Source organism: Eleutherodactylus coqui, chromosome 11 (genome assembly GCF_035609145.1).
Source record: "Eleutherodactylus coqui strain aEleCoq1 chromosome 11, aEleCoq1.hap1, whole genome shotgun sequence".
Taxonomy (NCBI): domain Eukaryota; kingdom Metazoa; phylum Chordata; class Amphibia; order Anura; family Eleutherodactylidae; genus Eleutherodactylus; species Eleutherodactylus coqui.
Genome location: NC_089847.1, coordinates 93,649,698 through 93,665,888, shown reverse-complemented (window position 1 = coordinate 93,665,888; position 16,191 = coordinate 93,649,698).

The window sequence follows — 16,191 nt, the reverse complement described above, 5'->3', positions numbered from 1 at the left end:
AAGTCTCCTCTCAGCCTTCTTTTTTTCAAGCTAAACATTCCCAGGTCCTTTAACCTTTCCTCATAGGACATGATTTGCAGACCGCTCACCATCTTGGTAACTCTTCTCTGAACTTGCTCCAGTTTGTCCATGTCTTTTTTAAATTGAGGTGCCAAGAACTGGACACAGTATTCCAGATGAGGTCTTACTAAGGAAGAGTAGAGGAGGATAATTACCTCACATGATCTAGACTCTATGCTTCTCTTAATACATCCCAGAATTGTGTTTGCCTTTTAGGTGGCTGCATCACACCGTTGACTCATGTTCAGCGTGTGATCCATTAGTATACCCAAGTCTTTTTGACATGTGCTTCTACTTTTTGAATCCTCTGTCTTCTGAGAAGTCTCAGCGGGATACCAGCTGAAAGAATGCCACTGTTACGGCACTCTGCCCCCCGAGCGCCAGGTGGGATGCCCTGATCTTCCCGCACCCCACTGTCCCTGCCTACTTGCCTCGGCCCTGGCTAACCCAGGCGGACAACTGGGCGGCGGTCCCTGCTCTTGTTAGGGACCTGGCGACTACCTAGATGGAACTAACTAACGGGGGACAGAGTGCCAACAGAGGAGGCAGGTGGAACAGACCAACAAAACAAAGACTGAGCAAAGACAGGCTGGAGGAAGCTGACTAGCTAACTAGGAGCTGCTGAGACTCACTGCAGACAGACTAACTAGTGGCTAACAGAACTAATAACTGGCAGTGAGCTCAGGTCACTGCCAGCCTTTTAACTTCAAACCTCCACCCAGGGGCGGAGAGTGGGAGGAGCCGACTCACCCACTGTTGCATAAAGAAGGTGGGGGAGAGCGGGCGGCACCCTACGGGCGGACATGCCCACGCCGCCGCACGCTGGCTGCCCCACGCCGCCGGGAGAGCCCTGACTGCAGAGCTCCGGGATGCCGGAGCCGACACCGGAGCGGCGCGCGACGGCCGCGGGACCCAGCGCCGCCCTGCATGGTAACATTACCCCCCCTCTGACGGGGGACCTCCGGGCCCCCGGAAACTCGACCAGGCTTATCCGGAAAATTACAGTGGAAACGCCATACCAACACGGGAGCGTGAACATCACGTGCGGCCACCCAGGAATGATCTTCTGGTCGAAAACCCTTCCAGGCCACCAAATATTGTAGGGTTCCTCGACACAGATGAGAATCCAGGATCTCCTGGACCTCGTATTCAACTTCATCCCGGACCAGGGTGGGCGGAGGGGGACCGGAGGTGGGCATCACCGAAAAGACAAAAGGTTTCAATAACGACTTATGGAACACCCTGTGAATCCTCCATGTGGCTGGCAACCCCAGCTCGTAGGCGAGTGGGTTCACCACACGTGTGATGGCAAACGGCCCCACGTAACGTGGTGCCAGCCTGAAGGACGGGACCCGTAATTTGAGATTTTTAGAAGACAGGTATACCTTCTGTCCCACCCTGTGAGGTTCAGACACAGACAGACTCTTCTCACTACGCAACTGCATACGGGCCCCCGCTGCCTCCAAGTTTCTCTGTACCTCTTTCCATACTCCCCGAAGCGTATCTGTGGCGACATCAGCTGCAGGACAGACTGACGGAGTAGGGATCGCTGTAAGGAAGCGAGGATGCTGACTGTATACACATAAAAATGGAGACACCCCAGTGGAAGAACAAAGACGGTTGTTTAGTGCAAACTCTGCCAACGGCAGGAACTCTGCCCACTGATGAGCCTTTTCGCTAGCAAACAACCATAAATATTGCACTAAATCTTGGTTCTTCCGCTCAGTCTGACCATTAGTCTGCGGGTGGAACGCTGAAGAGAAGGAAAGCGACGTTCCCAGGTTTCTGCAGAAGGCACACCAAAACTGCGACACAAACTGAACCCCGCGATCAGATACAATATTTTGGGGAACCCCATGTAGGCGAATTATTTCCTTTACAAAAATCGTGGCGAATTCTTTTGCCAAGGGTAGCTTTTTTAACGCCACAAAATGTGCCATCTTTGAGAACAGGTCGACCACCACTAAGATAGTGGTGCACTTCTGGGATTCGGGTAGGTCAGTGATGAAATTTACCGATTAGTGCGATCATGGACTGGAAGGAACCGGTAGCGGTCTCAGAGGACCCTCTGGAGGACGCCGCCGACTCTTATTGCGAGCACAGACCGAGCAACCCCTCACAAAGTTGAGGATCTCCTGAGACATGCCTGGTCACCAGAAGTGTCTGGAACAAAGCCCCAGGGTCCCCTGGAACCCTGGATGCCCTGCGAGAACCAACGAGTGAGATTCATCCATGAATCTAGGACGTAGGGTCTCTGGCAAAAACCATCTGCCCTCCGGCACCCCCTAAGGAGCGTCCTGCTGAGCATCCTGTAGTTGAGGGACAAAATTAGACTCAACAGCTGCCACCACCACGCCGGGGGCTAAGATATTCTCGGGAGTCATGGTCTCACTATCCGGTACCCCGAAACTCCGTGACAGGGCGTCTACCTTCACGTTCTTCTCTCCTGGGATATATGTCACGACGAAATTAAACCTGGCGAAGAACAACGCCCACCTGGCTTGACGAGCTGTGAGTCTCTTAGCATTGGCGAGATATACCAGATTCTTGTCATCTGTATATACGGTAATTGGGTGTCTAGCACCCTCAAGATGGTGTCGCCACTCTTCCAGAGCCCATTTGATAGCCAATAATTCACGGTTACCCACGTCGTAGTTGCGATCTGCTGAATTGAACTTCCGCGAAAAGAACGCACAGATCTCCCACTGACTTCCTGCGACAATACTGCTCCTGTCCCCACTTCAGACGCATCTACCTCAATGAAAAAGGGTAGTCGTGCGTCCGGCTGTATTAGCACCGGGGCAGTAGTAAATGCCCTTTTTAGACGGCTAAAGGCCTCAAGGGCTGCAGGCGACCACTTTACCAAGTGGGCCCCCTTCTTAGTCAGATCGGTCAGAGGTTGAGCAATAACTGAGTAATTCCTAATGAATTTGCGGTAAAAATTTGCGAAATCTAAGAACCGCTGGAGAGCCTTGAGGTTGTCTGGTCTGACCCATTGGGAGATAGCTGCTACTTTATCAGACTCCATCTGAATCTCTGTGGGTAAGATTACATAACCAAGGAAGGATACTTGTTTAGAACCAAATGTACATTTCTCTAACTTGACAAAAAGTTGATACTCGCGCAAACGGGTCAGGACCAACCTCAGGTGCCGCACATGTGAGTCCTAGTCAGGCGAGTATACCAGAATGTCGTCAAGATAGATGACCAGAAATACCCCCAGGAAGTTGTGAAAGACCGTGTTCATAAAACCCTGAAACACAGCGGGAGCGTTACAGAGTCCGAAAGGCATGACCAGACATTCAAAATGTCCTAACGGGGTGTTGAACGCCGTCTTCCATTCATCTCCCTCTCTAATGCGAATTAGATTGTAAGCCCCCCGCAAGTCCAGTTTGGAGAACCAGTGGGCCCCTACCACCTGCTTCAACAAGTCAGGAATCAGGGGCAAAGAGCACTGGTTCTTCACTGTGATTTTATTCAAGGCCCGATAATCCACACAAGGCCTTAGCGAGCCGTCTTTCTTCTCTACAAAGAAGAGACCTGCCCTGGCGGGTGACCTGGACGGCGGGATATGTCGGTTGGCCAGAGCCTCCGAGATATAGGACTTGAGGGCCTCGTGCTCGCGGCCTGACAAATTAAAAATGGCTCCCTTAGGGATGGGACTGTCGGGAATCAGGTCAATACCACAATCCCACTCCCTATGAGGAGGCAGAGCCTCAGACAGTTTTTTGGAGAACACATCCTGAAAGTCTGACAAATACTCAGGAATGAGCACAGTATCTGCGGAGCACATGGCTATAGTAGACAGGTGACTATGACAGGATGATCCCCAATGAGTCAACTCCCAGGTGGACCAATTAAACTGGGGATTGTGCAGTGCCAACCAGGGCATACCAAGCACCACATTAACCGACATTTTTTCCATAACCAGGAAAGACAGTTCTTCCGAGTGGAGAATCCCCACCGTGAACTGCAGTTCTGGGGTCCTCCATCGCACCAGGCCTGTAGAGAGAGGGGTAGCATCAATGCTAGTAAAGTGAATTGGCGTCTTCAGCGCCACAAATTCCGCCATCAGGGAACAGACAAAACACAGACTTATCAAGTTAGCAGCCGCTCCGGAATCAATGAACGTCCGCCCTGATCGGGAAAAATCCCGGAATCTAACACGGTACCAAAAGTTTAGGAAGTACCTGAAGTCCTAGGCGATCCTCCCTGCAATCGCCTAGGACTCGGAGTTTTCCGCCGGTTCCGGCTGCGAGCGTTGAGACCTCAGGGGGCAGGTTATCACCCGATGTCCAGCTTTCCCGCAGTAGAGGCAGAGACGATGCAACAAATGGATCCGGCTTCACTCTTTGGGGTCCAGCGGATCCACCTCCATCAGCTCGGGAACAGAGGCTGGTAAGGAAGAAGAGGGACCAGGGCAACCGACCTCCCCGACTCTACGGGTCTGCCTGTCCTGCTTCCTAGACCTGAGCCCCCTATCTGCCTTCACCGCTAGCTCCATAGCCTCCCTTAAAGACCCAGGAACGGGATGGGAAATTAACAGGTCTTTAACTGCGTCCGAGAGACCCTGCAGAAAAACGTTTTTCAGAGCGCTATCGTTCCATGCTGTATCCCTCGCATAGCGTCTGAAGTTGGAGCAATAATCCTCCACACAAAGCGACCCCTGCCGCAGCGCCAACAACCGCGAAACCGCCAACCCTGCTCGGTCCGGTTCGTCGAAGATACCCCCGAGTTCCTGGAAAAAGGAGTCCACGGACTGCAGGCAGGAGGAACCCTCGGGGATGGAAAAAGCCCAGGTCTGGGCAGAGCCCCGCAGCAGGGACATTATCAGTCCAACCCTCTGAGCCTCCGACCCGGAAGAACGGGGACGCATCCGAAAAAACAGCGACACGCCTGTCGGAAAACAAAAAACTTGTTCCTCTCCCCAGAAAACACCTCGGGAAGAGGGCACTTGGGTTCTGGGCTGGTTGAGGCGTCCAGCCCCTGCGACATCCCCCGCTGCTCCTGGGCCACCATGTGGGCGGATAAATCCTGGATCACAGGCACCAGGGCCTGCAGCTGGTTCGCGAGGGAACTGATCGCCTCCATGACAAAACAGTTTTTTAAGGGCCGGTTATTATGTTACGGCACTCTGCCCCCCGAGCGCCAGGTGGGGTGCCCTGATCTTCCCACACCCCACTGTCCCTGCCTACTTGCCTCGGCCCTGGCTAACCCAGGCGGACAACTGGGCGGCGGTCCCTGCTCTGGCTAGGGACCTGGCGACTACCTAGATGGAACTAACTAACGGGGGACAGAGTGCCGACAGAGGAGGCAGGTGGAACAGACCAACAAAACAAAGACTGAGCAAAGACAGGCTGGAGGAAGCTGACTAGCTAACTAGGAGCTGCTGAGACTCACTGCAGACAGACTAACTAGTGGCTAACAGAACTAATAACTGGCAGTGAGCTCAGGTCACTGCCAGCCTTTTAACTTTAAGCCTCCACCCAGGGGCGGAGAGTGGGAGGAACCGACTCTCACACTGTTGCATAGGGAAGGTGGGGGAGAGCGTGCGGCACCCTACAGGTGGACACGCCCACGCCGCCGCACGCTGGCTGCCCCACGCCACCGGGAGAGCCCTGATTGCAGAGCTCCGGGACTCCGGAGCCGACACCGGAGCGGCGCGTGACGGCCGCGGGACACAGCGCCGCCCTGCCTGGTAACAGCCACCCGCTGAAAAAATCAGCGTGCGGCGCTGATTAGAGTCATCAGTGATTTTAGAGATGAACAAATAGTGCATGAACAATGCACGATGGCAACGCATTTAGGTACCATGATTATTGCTCAAAAGATGGCTTTTGAGTAAATTTTGAAGAATAATCGTTTCTAAATGGGCCTTAATACGTTCGTATTGCAAATGTGTTACAATACGCTAGTGTGAAACTGGCCTTATAGAGTATGTTTATATAGTGTAAGCCATCTCTTTCTGCCGTGGATTTGCATTTACAAATGCTGCAGATTTGCACGTGGATTAGACCTATTGAGTGGGGCTAAACAAATTTGAATGTCCAGGTGCACATTCCTTGCAGAACCCAAGACAAGAAGTGACACGTTGCTTTTTTAAACTGCGGCATGGATTCCTACTTTAATAAATAGGACCTGGATTTTATGCAAAATTTGTGCGGATTCCATCTCAAAACTGTATCATTTTCCACTGAGTAAAAACGGCCATAGGGTGATATTACATGAGCATTGGTGATTGCCACTAATCCTTGCAACTATTTGCTGTGCTAAAGTTGCAAGTCCAGGTACAGCCTTTCAATTAGCGATAAATTGCGAGTGCTTGTGGCACCTACTAATGCTCATGTAATAGCACTCATAATAGCAAATGAAAATGTTCAAGTGAGCTCTTATGTTCCTCTAGGGAGTAAAATGTAGCTACTACATATTAATACCACCCAGAAAGTAACAATTAATAAATGGAAATCACTAGTAACTCACTTGACTAGAGCCTCACAATGTGGTGACTGCCAAAATCCTGCCCATTCTTGGCAGCCATTGACCACATGATCTTGCCGATAATGTTGTCAAGATCATGTGACTGCTGCTGATAGGCAACTTTTTGATAGCTAAACTGCCCTTTGCCACTTTCCTGAAATGGACATGTGGCTTGTTAGGAGAAGGCTTGGCTACCCTGACCCAATGCAAGTATGTATAATTTATGCTAGAAATCTATGTCAGCTCTTGGTTGGTGCATTTCTTGTTGAAGCAGGAAGGAGCCAAGATGTGCCTAATATGTTAAGAAGTGTGCGCCTCTTCATATATTGGGAGTATCGTGTCCCAGTGGGGATAAAATGAAGATCAACATATGAGACATCGGTCTTAATAATCCTCCCCTATGGATATCCCTATACTAAACAGACAGTCAGCATTTGTAAAAGGGCCCTAATGTGAATGGATTTTCTATTACATGTCACAAATATCTAAGTGATTTATATCATAGCAATGATCTATTGGCCCCTTTAGTAGCACACCTGGAAAATCTTCGTGGCTTGCTGCACTGACTACCTAATATACCAGTGTTTCCCAACTCCAGTCCTCAAGGCACCCCAACAGGTCATGTTTTCAGGATATCCTATAGTAAGAACACCTGTGGCAATGTCTGAGGCACCGACAATAATTATATCACCTGTGCAATACTGAGGAAATCCAGACAACATGACCTGTTGGGGTGTCTTGAGGACTGGAGTTGGGAAACACTGTAATATACATTTGGCATTAGTATGCACAGGTAGACTAAGGAAGGCTTCAGACAAACGTATGCGCAAATATGCTTGCCTCAAGCTGCCTTTACACAACTGAGAAAATTGTGCGAGATTTGTGCGTTGCAAGACGCACAAATCTCACACCAATATGAACACTATTCTTTTGAATGGGGTCATACACATGAGCGTGTTTTCCTGCATGGCACCGCAATGCGATGCGGGAAACAAATTGCGGCATGTTCTATCTTTCTGTGTGCTCTCACATGGCAGCGCACATTGTTTTCACAGGGGCCGATGGCAGTGGTGCACGCAATGTGAGGTTTGGGAGAAACTCTGCGATCCATCCTGTCAGCCGCGTCGGAGGATTGCTTGGTATTATTGTATCTTGACGCCACCGGAAGCTAGGGGTTTGACAGGAGGAAAGACCCTGTCACACCCCTAGCTCCCAATTGGCTCAAGAAGAAAAGGTCCTGGAAGGAGTTAGGAGCCGAGGACGCCATGCAGGACACATGCTGCAGGAGGAGTGGGACCTGGGAACGTGAGTGACAGTGCTGCTGCCTGCTTTGGCCGCAGGGGGAGCCTACAGTAACAGACTTCAGTGGGGACACCAGTGACAGCGCTCCCGCCTGCTTGGGCCGCAGGGGGAGCGGAAGCGAGAGCCAACTTTGCCGATGCAGCAGAAGTGGGACCCGGGGATACCAGCGGCGATGCGACTGACAACGCTCCCGGCTGCTTTGCAAGCAGGGGTAGCGGCAGGGAGAAACTATGGTGGAGGTGCAGGGTGAGCGGGAGCAGAGGACAGCAGCAGGGACACGACTCACAGTGCTCCCACCTGCTTCGGCTACTGGGGGAGCGGCAGCGGGAGCCGACAGTGGAGGGGGAGCGGGATGTTGTCAGCGGTGAGGCATGTGAAAAGCAACCTGCCGCATTTTGTGGGAGGGATGGAGGGTTAGGGTGAGGGCTAAGTGTAACAGTTAGCCTTATATTACATCACTAAGGCTAACTGTTACACCTACCACTCACCCTAACCCTCCATCCCTGTCAGAAATCACGGCACGCTGCTCTCTGGCTCCAGAGCTGTGCTGGGTGTGCAGCCAAGCGCCTTGGGAAAGAACGGAGGTGAAGGGCTCCCTGGATGGCAGTTGCAGTATGAGTTTACTGGGCTGCCAGGACCTGCAACCCATCCTACTCTGCAGCCAATCACTTCAGGGGGCATCACCCCCCTCTCAATCTTGATTCCACAAGTTCTTCCTGGTGGCGTCAAGATACAATAATACAGGATTGCTTCTTCTCCAAAGTGTTGCAAGGCTGTTTTGACATAAAAAAGCCTGAAATCTACTGGAAAGTCACATGGCGGGGAGCGTGATATGAAGCAGTGATTCACTGTGTATTTGCATATGAACAAGTCAAAATTCTTTTTTTTAACATTTAAATTTCGCGCTTTTGCGGGCAGTAAAGAAAAAAAAGCAGAAAGATAGGTCCTGCCCTATTTTTTTTGCACGTAGAAAAACGAGGGCAATGCATATCTTTTGTCATGTGTGGTCATATCGTGCCACAATCATACCAGTCAAAGCAAAACCATTGACATCAACGGTTATGTTACATGTTGCAGGCATCATTTTCACGCCTGCAAAACATGAGGAAATCACGGTCGTGTATTTAACCCTTTGCAATCCAATTTTGGATTCCGAGTTTCCTAGGGGGTTTTCTCATTCTGCCATTATACAATGGCGCCATCTGCTGGCTAGAGCCAGTACTGCAGTATGTGACATGGCGGAAAGGCCCCTAACAACAGAGCATCCAGTAATCTACAGTAAGAATACCCCGCCGGATGTCTTCCAATGTCGCAGCTGTACAGACATCAATCAGAATGTCTTTAGACGTCAGACAGTGGATTGGAAAGGGTTAAGCCCCTATACTAATGATGCATATTAAAGCCGCATTCACACGAGCTTATTATTGCGAAATGAATGTTGCTTTCTTTGCGCGCATCAGCATATTTAACTTTTTGCGCACACAAGTCGTGTGCGATTGCGCCCGCAAAGAAATATACACCAATGCTCCCAGTCATAATTAGTCTAATGAGTTCAAGATGTGTTCTTTTTCCTGTGCAATTACACAATGTTTCACGCAGACTTCTATGGGGAGTTTTGGTGTGCAAATGCAGAAGAAAATAGAGCGTGCTGCGGTTTTGTTTTTTTTGCACAACCAAAATATACAGGAAAAATACTCTGTTTGAAATCAATGTGTTGTATTACTGCGTACTGTGTGCGCAAATACGGTTCTATTCATCCAGCTGAATACACAATGTGCATCAGGAAGCCAGAGATGCTGGGGCAGTCATCCTTGCCCAGGGCCGCTTTAAGTGTTATCTATAAGGTGTAGCTGCCCCTTTAAAAGACAGCAGGGTGTCAGTGCCTCCTGCTGGGACAGGAGGGTTAATCATTATAAGAGCTCCTGTTACTCATTTGTTCTGCAGCAGTCCAGGAAGGAAGAAGGTAAATGTGGTGTGTAGTCTGATGGATGCTAGTATGTTAGCAGGGTTATTGTAAGACTTGTTGATGTGCAGTTAGGAAGTTTTCATTATATTTTAAACCCAAGACCCATTGCATGAGGGATCAGGACCTGCTGTGTCCCTCATCTTTATTCCTCCCCCACTGCTGGCTTTGGATAGAATCCTTCTCCCCTTTACCTTTTTCTAAGATTCCTTCTAGTATGCAGAATGTTGCTTGTGCTTTCTGTGGACTGTATTGTACATGTAACCTTCCAAGTGTTGCACAATATAGTAACGGTTGGGGTTCTGAAACAATGAAGGTTCAACATGGGTTTAAAAAAAACTTCCTAAACTTTGTAGAAAAAGTTGTAACTGTGGAGTAAGGGAACTTGTCAGTGTTTTTCAGTCTTTCTAGGCCATATTATGTAACAAAACCTGAGTGCTCTGCGATTGGTGAGGTGTCCAGAACATGGTGTGCCTAACTAGGTGTACCTGTTGGATTGAATCCATCGTATTTAACTCTGCTGAAGGGTGTTTTTTTTTTTTTTTTAATTTTTTTGTGGTGGTTCCCACGGCTTGAGTTTGCTCATTTGAACAAATTTTGAGTGATAATTCTTTAAGTAATGAGGGAACATGGGGGATAACTTCCTCCCCACCCCCAGCTATTCCGCTGTGTGGATCTCTTGTTTCCTGTGAGAGCCAAACAAATGGATCACACTCTCTTGTAAATGTGGGTCCTCCCTCCCCCCTCCTTGTGAGAATGTGATGCATCTTCACTATCTGAACAGCATGTTACTTTGTGCATAAAGATTGCATTTTATAGCAGTTTGTTTTTTTTTGTTTTTTTTTTTCTCTTTTTTGTTCTGCCGAAATACACTGTAATTACAGGTTAGAGTGTAACATTGATTTTTGTTTTTTTTCCTCCCTCGGCCATCACTCCTCTAGTAACTGATGCAGCTTTATAGTAGAAGTTCATGGTTGTACCTGTGTAGGTTCTTTTTTTTTTTTTTTTTTCTTTTCTTTCTAGTGCACACTTAAAGTTTTCATTCAATTACAATTTTTCAAGTATTGCACTATAAGGTACATCAGCTTTAAAAGTCACATATGAGACAGTACTACTCCTGAAATCCTGTTCCATTCTTTCTCTATTTTCTGCCCCCATCCTTTATGTATATTTCTGCACAACTACTGGTGTTGCCCACCGTGTGGTGTATACTGCCCTATGGTGGTGGGAAAACAGGGTGTCTGTAGACTGGGTTATTTTGCTACAGTGTTTCTTTGAATTGTATGTAAGAAGCAGGTGCAGCCTCTCCAGACGCATCCGGGACTGTGGGTGCATCTAGAACACATGTACTAAAGCCAATTGCCAGGCTGTACCTGCGCTTTCAGGTGCAGGTTGGGAAGCTGTGAGCACTAGTGGTTGTGTAATGGCAGTGTAACACGTGCTGATGACTATTGTGTAAATTAGTAATGGCAATCACGTGTGAAAGGTCCCTCAGAATACAATGCAGTGTAAAACAGCTAGTCGCAGAAACGGTATGGCCATCTTTGTTTAAGACCAAAGTGTGTGTGTGTCTTACCGCTGAATTCGCGAGACCTCTATGGATGCCAATGCATATTGGCTGCTGGTACCCGCGTCATCGCTAAACGACAGCGTGGTAGATGCAAACAAAAGCCCCTGTACTGCGCATGACTGCCTGCATGCTTCCGCGGCCATCCACAATATAGGTAAGTGTTGTACGCAGGGTCACTGGCTGGACTTAGACAGAATCCACTGTGGACCTCCTGCATGCAGTATCTGACCTGGTTGTGTGAGCCCGGCCTTACTTTCAAGATATCCCCAAGACAATAGATAAATTCTTGGCCTGCCCAACTTAAAGGGGTTGTCCCGCGCCGAAACGGGTTTTTTTTAACCCCCCCCCCTATTCACGTTGACAAAGACCTGGAAGGGATGACTTTCTAGATGAATATGGGGACATTACTTGATAATACCAGTAGGTTGTTGATATACCCCTTTTTTATTAGATATAGAACATCACAGTAATGATAAAAGGTCATCTATATTATATTGGATAGATATATTCTCCCTGTGATAGGATGGAGGGCTGAGTCGGCCTTGAGCCTGATTCATGTGGGAATCGAACTTGCAACCTCCAGGTCGTAGGCGAGAGCTTACACTCTGCACCACACGAGGCTCATATAACATCATCAACGATGCGCCAGATAACAGCTGAGACGTGTGGAGAGAGGTAATCAGTGATGAGACACTCCTGTGCATGTTTGTATGTCATTGGTTAATGGTGTTCACATTTCCTATATATATGGTGCACTTTGTATGATATGTATTGGCTTGAGGAAGGTCTATTACGACCGAAACGTTGCCGTAATTTTTGTAATGGGGAAATAAATCTTGTATTTTTCTACATTGCTGAATGCTGCCAGTCACTATTTCCTTATTCCTGACTGCACCCTTGGAGCCTCTCTGGTTTAGGCTTCCTGACTGGCTTTTGCACACTGTTTTGCCTGGCTCTATGTGAGGATATATGTTGTGCTGCTGGGAACCTCTTTTTTCTACTCAAAGCTTAGTGTTCTAGGGAGGTGCCTGGTTACTTTTTAAAAAGAAGTAAAGTGCTCTATACTTGTTGGGTATTCCCATAAGGCCACTGGTGGCATACAGATTCAGGTCTTGCTGGTTATTGTGAGACCTCATGGCTCTGACTAAAACAGTGCTAATTGCAGCATCTGAGGAGTGGGCTCCAGCCTAGGAGACAGACAAGGTAGAGTTTGGGCTCTGTCATGGTGTCTACCACCTCCCACCCAGAGGGTAACCAGGGCCAAGGACAGGCTATGAAAACGGGGAAACCCCGTGATGGATTACCTTAGTCCTTTTTATCACACATGACGCCACCTGTCCATCCTCTGCAGTGAATCCAGTCGTTTGTAATGAGTCCCCACACAGTTGTTTAACTTTCTGAGCCAAACCGGGAATGGTTGAAGCTCATTTACTTGGTAATACAGGCCAGCAGGAAAAATGGTGCAAACTTCAAAGTGGTGTGGCAGGGAGGATTCACGGGTGGACAGGAGAAACCACAGTCCTGTTATCTGTGGGTCCTAATCCCAGCAACACGTCTCCAACTCTCTACCGGTCAACACTCATTTGGAAAAGAGGGGTGTGCTGCATGGCGGCGGCTCATTCTCTCGTGCTCTTGCCATGTCCAAGGGGGACACTGGCATCTCCTGGGTGAAGTTGGCCCAGTGTAGGCTTTGGTTATTCTGGGCCACACAGGGCTGAAGGTGCCTGTGTGGCTCCCTTGCAGAACTCAACACCCTCACCAAGAACAGAATTCTCTTGCAAGTACATATATCAAGCATGGTCAGATGACCACCAACCCACAACATAAAACAATACATTTCCAGACAGACCTCTCACCAGTCAGTTAACTCTTTCAGTGCTGCAGCTATGCAATACACATCAATCAGAAGACACGGACAATACCATAGACAAATGTATGCATGCATACTGTTATAGAGGGGCCCTATTCTGAGCCACTACACTAATCACTAAAGGTAACATAGCAGCTGTCATCTGTACAACGATGACCTGCTAGACTGCACTACTGGAGTCAAAGCTGAGATAACTAGCAAGATCTCGCAGCTAGGCTACTATGTCACTAGGATGCTTGTAGTAGATGCACTAGTAATGTGGGGAACATTTGCCCAGAAGTTCAACTTTGACTCCTACAGAGAGTTGGGTCACTTGCATGGTAGCTTGCTAAATATAAAGCGCTCTTTTGGTTAAAAAGGTTGTACCAATGTAAACCTATCCCCTGTTTGCAGGGTAGAGGTAGGGGATAGCTTTCTGATTGGGGTGGGGGGGGGGTGGGGGGGGGGGGTCAGAGGAAGAAAAATATTTGCATAGCAAGAAAACTGTTGCCCATGTCAACTGAAGAATAGTTGTGACTCGGTGAAAGCGGTAAGATTGAAGTTCTTAAACTACTTAAAGATTACTTCATAAGTGACTGCTGAAATATGTATTTCCACTGCTGCTTTATGCTGCCTTCATTGCAGGCAGGACAAGTATAACAAAGGCTATGGGTTTCCTTAGGATTCTCCACATACTATGTAAGGAGATAGGAAGTCAAAATTATGCTTAATAAAAAAGTCAACCCTTGGGTAATTGCTCTTGCTCATCTCATTTCCAGTAACTACGTGATCACACCCTTCTCTTTATTACAACACAACAATCTGAGTACAGAGGAGAATTGAAACTGATCCTATTTGGATCCCAGAGCTCCTCCCTCCCGTTCCCTCATATAACAGTTCACTCTTCTCTCCCCCTCATACAGATACTTGCCTCATTCTCTTTAGAAAGACTCCTAGAGTTGTGCACCAAGAAACATGGAAAATGCCGGTTATGGACGAGAACTTGCCTCACCTCCATATGAACCCCTAAAGGAAGAAATGGAGTTTCGGAATTGCCCAGGCCAGACAGTGCAATCCACTGTGGTGACAATCACTCCTGATAGCCCACCTGTACGGGATCACCTCATCTGGTCAACCTTCAACACTGTGTATTTTAACTTCTGTTGCCTGGGACTTCTTGCCCTTGTGTTCTCCGTCAAGGTAAGATTGATCTAGAATGGAAATGTCAAGTTCCTTTTTTATTTTTCATTATGACTTCTGTATTTTCCTCATACATATAATAGGGCATTGTATGGCCATATCTGACTCCCATGCTCTACAGGCTCCTGCTGGGCATGCTGCAAGGGCATTTCAGAGCAATCTTTAAATTCCAGTTCTTGGGGGAGGAGGGCCTTTTTTTTTTTTTTTTTTTTTCTTTCTCCTTCCCTCCTTCTCAATCTTATGTGGTTGGTGCCAAGTATTTCTTTTTGTGGCTGTTTCCAACCTTAACTTTTAAAGGGGCCAACTGTGGGCTACGTAGTTAAAGGGTTTATCGACAGAAGGGCATGAACCTGTAAGCTTAAACTGGAGGTAGATTGAGACGACTTGTGCAGCAACTTTCCAAGGTTAACTATTTGAGTGACATCTGCTGTTCACAGTTGTGCACTCACTTGTATGCAGCTCACAGTATTCTGCTGGTCTGCAGCTCCAGGGTTAAAACTGGAAAGTTGTGCAACAGTCTCCATGTAGTCCCAGGATTAGATGGTGCAGAATGACTGAGGGTCTTAAACTTTTGGTAACTTCTTGGGTATGTTCTCTGCAGAGTATCGTGATGACTCACTACGTGAGGGCCCATCCACGCTGGTGCTTTCATGTACTTTAATGTATACACTTCTGTGATCAAATTCCTTAAATATATGGAAATATACAGCCATACGTCTTCCACTGTGACAACTGAAAAGAGCCTGGTGCAGACTTCCAATTAAAATACTTCAGGCAAGTTAACGACAAATCCTTTTTATTACGTAGCAAACCAACGTTTCAGAAGACAAACGTCCTCTTCATCAGAAAAGCTGGGGTGCAGGTAGCAAAAGCTGCAGTTGTTGACTGGACCAATGTTGTAGGGGGTAGCAGAGAACCATCATGCAACGTTCTACACTCGCCCAATGAGGCATTCATCCTGGCATTTCTGTTTATACTTCATTTTTAATTCTTACACAAGGGGTCAATTAAAACGACCCAAAGTTCAGGATACATTTTCCATTTACTGTAACTGTAAAAGTTTACATTTATATTTTTTTTGGAGAAGGGTAGTAGGCGAAACATGTAAAGCTGGGGTAGCCACACTCCCCAACTAGCCACACTTTTTTGGGGGGGAAAGTGGCAAATATGAGCAGAACTTCTGTACAAGCTGGGTTTACAGCAAACTTTGTTTTATGAATGGAAATTGTCCATTGTGTTCTGTAGGCTGAAATGTGAAAGTATGGCTTTTTTTTTTTTTCCCCCCCATATTATGGACTTTCTTGTTGGTAAGAACACAACTCTCCCTTCCTCCATATGCTTTCTCACTGCTTGGCTGGGAAGTCTGTTGTATTGTCAAGGGAATAAATTCTCTGCAAGGGTGAGGAGGGGGGTGAAGGTCTGCAGAGGCTCAAAATTTCCATGCACAGGAAATATCAAGTGATTTAATCTGGAGCTGTGACGCCAGGCTGTCCTCGCATTTTGTGTGTTATAAACAAAAAAAAAAATTAACCTTCCTCTAATTCACTTTTTTTTTCTTTTTTCTCTTCTCTCCCCACAGTCCAGAGACCGAAAACTACACGGGGATAAGCATGGTGCTGTCAGTTATGGTTCCACCGCCCGCTCTTTAAACATTGCTGCAACTGCACTATCCATCCTGTTCCTAATAATCGGAGTTGTCATCTACGTAATACTAATACAGCAGTGGGCTCAAATGTACAGAGAAGAACTAGACATGCAGAATAGATATGG